The sequence below is a fragment of the Leptonychotes weddellii genome, chromosome 7, assembly GCF_054177405.1.
Source record: "Leptonychotes weddellii isolate Sample4059 chromosome 7, ASM5417740v2, whole genome shotgun sequence".
Taxonomy (NCBI): Eukaryota; Metazoa; Chordata; class Mammalia; order Carnivora; family Phocidae; genus Leptonychotes; species Leptonychotes weddellii.
The window spans coordinates 132303065-132313052 of record NC_138375.1 but is presented as its reverse complement, the minus strand read 5'-3'; positions in this window follow the sequence as shown (position 1 = coordinate 132313052).

The window sequence follows — 9988 nt, the reverse complement described above, 5'->3', positions numbered from 1 at the left end:
GGCGCCTTGCACCCGGGGCGCTGCCCGCCGCCCGCTGTCAGCGCGGTCCCGGGCGCAGCCCGCCGTGCGCTGGCGGCCGGCCCCGGAGCAGCGCGGCGCGGCGCCCCCTTGCGGCCGCACGGAGGAGCGCGGGGCGCGCGGGCCGCGGGGTGGGGCTGCGGGCGTCCTGGCCGCGCGGCGCGCCCTTCCCGCTCCTCTCCCGGGGCCTCCTGTTCCGCGGGCGGCCCTGCCCGCGCGCCTCTCCTCCGCTCCAGACCTCAGGGTCAAGGCCGAGCAGGGCCCTCCGCTTCGGCTCAGCGCCCGCCCTCGTGGCCGGGACCCACTATGAGCGTCACTGGCTGCTCCCCTGAGCGTGGCTCCTGCGGGACTCTGAACCCGAGTTACCCCCACCGGCTCTCTCACCTGGCAAACCCCTAGCACCCTAAGACCCTGGTTCACCCCTTTCCTCAGTGTGGGGCCCTGGTCGCGCCTCTGGCCTCTCCCCCTTCTGCGATGGCCACTCAACTGTGGTTCGTCAGGGTCCCTGAGTCCTGTGGGCACAGAGTGGGCATGAAGGGGGCGGGGAAGGCTGCACATCCCTCCCCCCACCCCGACTGCCCTCCGTGGGGGTAGGGATGGCAGCCCCAGGAACTGGCCCACAGGGAGGGTGGGTCGCCACTCTGAGGACGCCACGTGCTAGAAGGATCACCTTGTGCTATTTCACTTTTAGAATGGAGGAGGAAGCCTGAACAGGATCCGGTGCCCTTTCTCAACTGGCTCCACCTGGACGTTTAAAATTTCCTGGTCCATCCCAGCATAGAGGTTAGGACATCAGTCCTCTGCATGGGTCCAGAACCTGACCAGTGAGATGTGGCAGGAAACCCAACCCATACAGCATACACAAAAATAATTCATTGGCTCATGAAACATTAAAAAAAAAAAAAAAAAAGCCAAGGCAGGCTGCTTTCAGGAATAGCTAGATCCAGGTGCTGAAACAACATAAATGAGAATTCACCTCCCCCATCTCCCAGAACGGCCCCCAGCAGCCTTGGGTCGACACCCTCAGAAAGAGCACACCTGTCTGATAGTTCTGGCAAGAGCCTAGGGCTGCTGCACACAGGCTCCGAGGAGCCTGGCTCAGCCATTTCCACAGACCTGGACAGTGAGGATTACAGGCCTGGGTGTCGCCTCCCTGGAGCTCGGGTAAAAGTTAGCTCTGTGTCAACCCCAAGGATGGATGGAGTAGGACTCTGCTCCAAGCACGCCCTGAGGGCTGTTTCCAGAATTCTGGACAAGTGAAAACAACAGAGTCCAGCCTGAGGCTTGCATAGTTGGGGAAACTGAGGCCTGGAGCGAGCAGGTATCTGCCTGGCACACACAGGGCCAGTGTGGGGTGGTTGGACTGGGCAGGGAGGCAACAGGATCTTGGGACAGGACTAGGACAGAGGCTGGCCCCAGCGAGAGTGATGCCCAAGACCAATGTCAAGGGTCAGGCTGGGGTGAAGAAGCAAGGGGAAACAGAGGCAGGCAGGGGATGAGGGCAGGTGCTGGGGCCAATCCTTAGGCTGGTGTACTTTCTCCAATTCCCACCCTACAGCCCTAGTCCTCAGGGTTGGCCCAGTGCATTACCCAGAGACGTGCTGGGTTCTAGGCAGAGAAGGTTGCAGGAGGGAACCTGTGAGAGCTGGTGGCCCACTCACCTGTGACATGAGGGAGCCAGAATGCGGGATCTCCCCACTGAATGTAGCTCAGAGAAGCAGGGCAGTTTCTCCCCACCCTGCCCACTCTCTTGGGGCAAAAGCCTGGGGGCCACTGAGGCATGATGGTCATGCTGAATGAAGGGTGGGGAGCTGGGACTGGGGCGGTGCTTAGGGGAGCAGCGGAAACCCGAGGGCAACCTTGCCTGTGGCCACAGTTCAGGCTCTAAGTGAGTGAGTAGGCGGGGCTGTGCCCTGTGACAGGAGGAGACGGCCGTGTCCCCTGAGGGCTGCTGTGTCCTCGTCCCCTGCACGGGAGGTCAGGTTGGGGCTGAGGCTGCCGCAGGGCCCAGCAGCCCCTTGGGCCGAGTCCCAAGGCCAGCATGGGGTTCTGCTCTGGGCCGACCCTGGGGAGGGGGGGACGCTGGTTGCTGGTGCTGTGCCTGGGCCCTGGGGGAGGTCTGGCCCAGTGTCCACCAGTTTCCCCAGCCCCCTCCCCAGCCTGCCCCTCAGCCTGCTCCGCCCCCTCCCTTCCCACCCCCCACCCCTGGGGCCTCCTCCCCAGAGTGTGGGGCCCTCCTGGGAGCTGTCAGCTCAGGCTACCCGGCCCCCCTCCCGCACCCACCCCGAGATATCTAGCGGATACTTCCTGAGGGCCTCCGTGTGCTGCGAACCCAGGCCAGGTGCAGACGGAGCTGTCAGCAGGATCCGGGCTTGCTGCCCCCTCAGAGCCCGTGGTTTAGAGAGGAGACGCTGAAAACTAACCATACAAACAAAAGAATGAGAAAAGCAATCTTTTCGGAGAGTGCTTAAGTGCTATAAATGAACCAAGACAGGTGAGGTGGTGGAGTGTGGCTGGGGCTACTTTGGATGGGAGGCCTGGGAAAGCAGCCCCCTTCCCTGGCGCATGTGGGGTTCAGGTTGAGACCTGAATGAGGAGCCAGCAGCCCCAAAGGCCAGTGGGAAGAGCATCCTGGGCAGAGGGGCTAGCAGAAGCAAAGGCCCTGTGGACAGCATGTGCTTCACACCTTTGTGAAGAAGGAAGGAGGAGGGGGACGGACAGCGTGGGAGCCCAGGTGGAGGCGGCAAGGCCGGGTCGGGGAGTCCGGGGGTATGAGAAGGTGGGACTCTGTCCTCTGGGTGGGACCCAGGGGAAGTGGATATGCTCTTGGCACCCATGAGCCCTTTCCCAGCACCCCTGGCCCCTGTCCTGGTTGCCTGTGGCCCAGATGGTACCTCCCCAGCACAAGAGACTCCGAGACCACCTGAGTTTGCTCCAGCAGCCCAGCACTGGGACGGCAGGCCTGGGGTCCCCATCCCCTGAGGAGGCCGCCCCTGGGGCTGCTGCCCTGAAGGTGGATGAGAGGGAGGGGGCAGTGGGCAGGGGAAGGGGGCTGGGGCAGCCCCATTGCTGGGGGAGAAGCCACTGGGTGACGGAAAGATGAGATGGATGTGTGAGGAGGGCCTGGCCGGAGGGCACAGGGGACCTGTGGAGGCTGTGGGGCCAGGAGGATATTTGGAGGACACCTGGAGGTGGCTGGACTTAGGGTTGCAGGGCCTGGTGTGGGCCGTGGGGGGCGAAGGAAGGTGACACCGGGGTTCCAGTCGCTGCAGACACTCGGCACCTGGAGCCTGCGAGACCTGGCGGCATGTCGGTCCCAACTCTTGGCCCAGCCAGAGCAGGGGACTCAGGAAGGAAGCTGACACCACGCGGGACTGCCACACAGTGTCACCAGTAACATCAGAGAATGGTGAGGACAGAATTTTGGGCTCTGGCCAGTGCATTTTATTAGTGCAACTCATAACTCATCTGTTCTTGGGTCTGGTGAAAACTCTCTGCGAGCTAAACTATAAGGGCAAAGCTCCAGGAGGAAGTCATCAGAGAGCCAGCCACTAGTGGGGGTCACTGTAGGGACTGAATGTGTCCCCCCCATTTACAGGTTGAAATCCTCAGCCCCAAGGTGATGGTATTAAGATGCGGGCCTTAGGGGGGTGACTGACTAGTTCAAGCAGGTGAGCCCTCATGAATGGGATCGGTGCCCTTATAAAAGAGACCCCAGAAAGCTCCTTTGCCCCTTCTAGGTGAGGACACAGGGCAAAGGTGTCCATCCGTGAGCCAGGAGGTGGACCCCCACCAGAACTCAGCGATGCCGCCACCCTGATCTTGGACCTCCAGCCTCCAGGACTGGGAAAGGGAAGTTTCTGTGGTTTATGAGCCACCCAGTCTGTGGTGCTTTGCTACAGTGGCCTGATCGGGCGGAGACAGTCACATTTGATTCTTGTTTATAGACCAGGGCGCTGACTACCCACTCATTCCCGCTGGATGAGGATCACAGAGAGCGAGCGAGCGAGCACGTATGTGTGTGCACTTCTGGTGTGTGCTCCATGTATGTGCATGGTGCATGTGTGTGTGTGTGGTATGCACGTGGGGGCTGGTGAGTGAGGATTTGATCCCCATCTGGGTCCCCCAGCACAATGTTCCAAGCAGGGCTGGTGTGAGGACAGAGGCAGGAGTCCGCTGGAAGCAGAGCCTGAGTTGCTGGTGCAGGTGGTCTATGTGGGTGGGGATCCCAGGGAGCCAGGGAGGACAGAGAGACTGAAAGAGGGAAGGGGGGACAGCCCACAAAGGGTACATTATGAGGATGGGTACCATCATGGCCAGCATGGGTTCAGACTTTGGGGAACTGTGTGGCAAGTGTCTCAGCTGCTCCTGCAGGGCGGAGAGCTTATTTACATCCCCTGTCCTTCCAGGGGGCTCCTGCATGATGGCGGGGCAGGCTCGGCAACTCAAGCAAAATTCCTGAGGCGGAAGAGCAGAGCGTGAGGTAGGCCACTCCTGACACGTGCCTGGAGCCATCCACCCGGCTCTGAGCGGGGCGAGACTTGGCACAGTGTGCGAAGCTTGCACGCAACAGTGCCGCCCGTTGGAACACTCAGATTCCCTCAGGTCCCCAGTTAAGTTCACAGGGTCACCCCTCTCCTCTGCCACTCCCCCGGAGTCTCCCCACCTGCAGGCAGCCCTTCCACCCACCTAGGTGGCCACTGGGGGCACCTGCCACACCATAGACTTCACTTTTCCAGGCTGTCCAATGTCACCGGGCATTAGGCATCACCCAGAACCAGAGGACAGGCGGCACCCCAGGACCCCCATTGAGACTCCGGTTTGGGTGTCTGAGTGGTCCCCCAGTCCCCAGGTGATGCAGATGCAAGCAGGAGATGGGGCACACTCTGAGAAATGCTGACTGAAAGGGGTGTAACGTGATCACCCCCATTTGTGGGGCAGAATAACGGCCCCTCCCCCGAGATGTTCACATCCTAATCCCTGGAACCTGTGAATATGTGGCCTTTCACAGCAGGTGTGATTCAGTTAGGACTCTGAGATAGGGACACTACCCTGGATGATCTGGGTGAGCCAGTGTCATCACATGGGTGCTTAAAAGTGGGAGATGGGCAGAGATGTGAGGACGGGAGTAGGGTCAGAGAGATGCCCGCTGCTGGCTTTGAAGATGGAGGAAAGGGGCCATGAGCCAAGGAATGTGGCCGGCCTCTGGAAGCTGGAAAAGGCAAGGAACAAATCTCCACCACCCCCCACCTCCTCCCCTGAGCCTCCAGCTGGAACTGGCCCTGCGGACAGCTCGCTTCAAGCCTCCTGAGACCCGTGTGGGCCTTCTGACCTTCTGAACTGCAACATAATACACTTGCGTTGTTGTGAGCCATGAAGTTTGTGGTAAGTAGAGACAGCAACAGTAGGAGACTAAGACACCAGTCCACAAACGAGGCTCGGAGAGGGCAGGCGGCCCGTGCAGGTGGCTCAGCAGACCCAGTGCCCAAGCCCTCCCTGCTTTCCCCTGGCTGCCCTGTGTGGGGCGCGGGGGCAGCGCGGCCGAGACGGGGAACTGCCGTCCGCAGGGCCCCTGCGTGCCCGCGCAGAGTGGACGTGCGCTCGGCCTGCCCTTTTCGACCCGGGGGCCGCAGACCCTGCCAAGGCCTGCGAATCAGAGGGTCGGGGTGGGCCCAGGACTCTGCCTCTTGCAGCACCAGTACCAGCCCACACCCGTAAACGTGGTTTACCGGCCTTCAGTGGTTCACGGTGGACCAGCAGGAAAAGCACACATTGTGGTTTGCGACATCCGTCTGTCCTAAGCGGGATGCTGGTGACCTTGATAATGTACATATAAAGGTGGAGCGAGCCCCGTGGCGGTGGGAGCTCGGGTTTGAAAAACAGCCACGTGGTCAGCTGGGGCCGCGGAGGCTGCCACGGGGGCAGAGACAGGGCGGTCACAGCGGCGTCCCGAGGCTCACTCCAGGGTCGGGGGCAGGACAGGGGGTAGCTGGACGAGAGTGGTAGCCAGGAGACCCTTGGGTCACTATAGCCGCTGTCCCTGTGCGTAAGGACTGGTTTGCCGTCGGGCGGTGGTGGAGACGGGACCACGGGGGCAGAGCTGACCTACCTTTTGGTGATAAAGGGGTTAGAGCCTCCTTCCCCCAGGCAACTTCTCCTTGTAGGTGTCAGCTCACCTGCATTAAGTATGTGATTGCAGCCACGGAGTCAAGTCTCCAGAGGCAGGGGCTTGTGCGTCCGATTTATGGTCCGGTTATGTATGAGCTGCTGGGGGAGCGAGCACTGGTCGGAAGGAAGGAAGGAACAGCCTGTGGCTGGGTGCGGAGGAGAGGGGACGGGAGGGGGCCTGGCAGGGGAGCCCGGGAAGCAGGTTGGCCCTGGTGAGGAGTCTGGGCGTGGGTCTGTGGAAGGATGCATTTTCATTGCACAGAGGCGGCAGGATTTCCCTGGGGATCCGTGCTCTCTGCCTCCGGCCGGGCTGTCTGTTCCCAACCCCGGCGCGGGGGATCGGCAGGCTAACGGGACACAGGCACCGAGCTCCGGCAGGGCGAGGCCTGGTCTATGTCCTCTCAGTGGGTGCATCCAATACCTCTTTCTCCTGGTCGGGTGCCAGGCGGTCCCGCACTGGTGCACTGTGCATTTCTGCTGGCCAGCTTGCACGCGCGTGCACACACACACACACACACAGGCACACGCGCGCCAGTCCCCATCGGGAGGTGGCTTCAGGCTGTGGCTTCAGGATGTTTGACACTTTCTGCTTCCTCCTGCTCTTCCCCGAATGAGCCCCGCCACTCCCCAAAGGAAGCTCTTTTCAGAGTTTTCTGAGCATGTCTTTTTAAAAACAAAAATAGGTTATTTATTGAAACAGTTGTGTTGAGTCACCCTTGCTTTCTGGAAACCATACAATGTCGGATTCAGTTAGCATCTATGAAAAGGGCATGTGATCTTGTTCTATTTCCAATTCTGGAATCAAGATTATACCAACCTTCCAAACGGAGTTGGGGTTGGTTTGAAAATCTTGGGTAAGAGAGGATTTTTCTGTTGTGTGGAAGTTTAGTAAAAACTGACTCGTAAGATTGATTGGTCCTGGCGGGATTTTGGGGGGGTGGCCTTCGGTTGGCACTTCCCTTTCTCTGATGGCCACTGGTCCAGTGGAGTTTCCTGAACACACAGCAACACGCACGGGGCCGTCACCAGCCTGTCCAGCCCCAGCCCCTGTCTGCGCACAAACGGGCTGGGGGAGCTCCCGCTGTCTCCCTGCCTCAGTTTCCCCAACTTCACGTTGGAGAAAATCATGCTGAGTTCACGGGAACTGTTGAGATTACATAAATTCACATGTACGATGTACTTAGTGTCATCACTCTTGAGACAATTTCAATCCTTTTTATTTCTACTGAAAATGATCTGCTTCTTGCAGATTATCACGTGCGTTAGAATGTTGTAAATATCGCGTCTGTGATTACTTCTCTTTTTCTCTTTGCTGTTACTTGTATATTCTTTTTTTCCGTGGCCAGTATTGCCAGAGGTTTGTCTGCCTTATTAATTTTTTGGTTTTGCTGGTTTTTTCTCTCATTTTTATTTTCTAGTTTCTTGTCCTTGTCCTTATTTTTATTCTTCTTACCTTTTTTGTTCCTTTGGCCTTGATCTGTTGCTCTTCTGTCAATCGCCCGTGTTGAATACTGAACTCAATTTTAACAATTTGTCTTGTTTTTTTTTTTTTTTAAGATTTTATTTATTTATTTGAGACAGAGAGAATGAGAGAGAGAGAGAGCACATGAGAGGGGGGAGGGTCAGAGGGAGACGCAGGGAGACACCTAGATGTGCATATGTCCATATAAAAGCATCTGAAAGATACACAATAAGGTTATTAACAGTGGTCATCTCTGAAGGGGGGAATACGGTATGTTTAGTTTCTCATCCTTGATTATACTTTCTTTTTTTTTTTTTTTTTAAGATTTTATTTATTTATTTGAGAGAGAGAATGAGATAGAGAGCATGAGAGGGGGGAGGGTCAGAGAGAGAAGCAGACTCCCTGCTGAGCAGGGAGCCCGACGTGGGACTCGATCCCGGGACTCCAGGATCATGACCTGAGCCGAAGGCAGTCGCTTAACCAACTGAGCCACCCAGGCGCCCTGATTATACTTTCTAACATATATATATATATGGGGGACGGGCTCCCCCATTCCTGATTCACACCAGTGCTCTGAGCTCATTAAGCTTTTAACTTTTTATTTTGGAGTAGTTTCAGAGTGGGCGCTCGTGCCTGGCTCAGTCGCTAGAGCGTGCGACTCTTGATCTCAGGGTCGTGAGTTCAAGCCCCAGGTTGGGCCTGGAGCCTACTGAAAATAAAAAAAAATCGTACTAATGAAGTAGTTCCAGGGTGACAGAAGAGTTGCAAACATAGTTCAAAGGATTCCTGGATACCTTTCTTCACCTGGGTTCCCGGATGGTAACATTTTACCGCACGCACGTTAGCCTTCTCCGTCTGCGTATGTGCAGAGTACGGACCTGTGTGCATACGTTACATTTATGCAGGTACACGTGGTCACACATCTCTCCCTCCTGATTTTTCCACATGAGCACCAGGCTTTTTAACGTCTAACGAACTCATGCAGAATGCCTTGTAGACTAAAGCACAAGGACGCATAGACACGTATGCACATAAGCACCTATATATCAAAAGCGGACACATTCATAGTGTTTATAATAGGAGCGCTCACGTGGGTAAATGCATCCACATGACTTGAGAAAAACCTAAAGAATCCGTGTGTGTGTGTGTATAAAATGACAGTACCACAGAGAGAAATAAAAAGTATAGTTGGAATGCACTCCTCTCAGAAACTGACAGGTCAAGCAGGTGAAAAATGAGCAAAGATCTAGAAGATTGGAATGCCACAGTTATTTAACTTGGGCCCGTACAGAATATTATACCCAACAGGCCAATTCCCTTTCATCACGCATGGAACTTAAAGGAAAAAGGACTACGTACCAAGCCACAGAGGGCACCTCAGTAAATCCCAAAGTCCCTAATACACGACGGTTTTTCTATGATAATGCAATAAAATCCAAAATAAATTTGAAAAGATCGCCCACATCTGGGGACTAAACAGTACACTATAAGCAACCTACATGAAAGAAGAAATCATAAGGAAAAATTGAGAAATTCCTAAAAGTGCACGGGCCCTAAAAAACACAACATACCAATTTTGGTAGCCCCCAGCTAAGGCCTAAATACATGTATCAAAAACAAGACAGGGCGCCTGGGTGGCTCAGTTGGTTAAGTGACTGCCTTTGGCTCAGGTCATGATCCTGGAGTCCCGGGATCGAGTCCCGCGTCGGGCTCCCTGCTCGGCGGGGAGTCTGCTTCTCCCTCTGACCCTCCCCCCTCTCATGTGCTCTCTCTCATTCTCTCTCTCTCTCAAATAAATAAAATCTTAAAAAAAAAAATAGGGAGCAGATGGGAGGCGAGGAGGTGGAGAAAGTAAGTATAGACTGCTCTTGATTTCTGTTTCAAAGGGGAGCGATTGGAGGGTGATGTTGGGTTATGAGCGGAGGCGGGGAACCGAACAGAGGGACGGAGAGAGGCCACACAGCATCGAGCTCCTGTGGGAGCGACGGTCCGGCAGGGCAGGGAGGCAGGCCGCGTGGGCCTTCCAGCACGTCCAGTGAGGGGCCACCTTTGAGGGGACGTGAGAATAAATACAGACAGGTGAGTATTGCTGATCCAATATTTATTTCTTACAGCTTCTTGAGGGCAGCATGATGGTTATTCCTTGAAAACAAAGGAAGCTTCTCCGAAAAGGCAGGCCTACTCAAGACGATAAACCTTTGAGGTTGTACGTGGCTCGAGCCAGGCTCTGTTGTGGACGGGCCACAGGAGAGCGGCTTGGGGTCGGGGCCGGAGACGGAAACAGAGTAAGGCCATCGCGCGTTTCCACCCTGCTCCCCTACCCACTCCCTGACCTGCGGA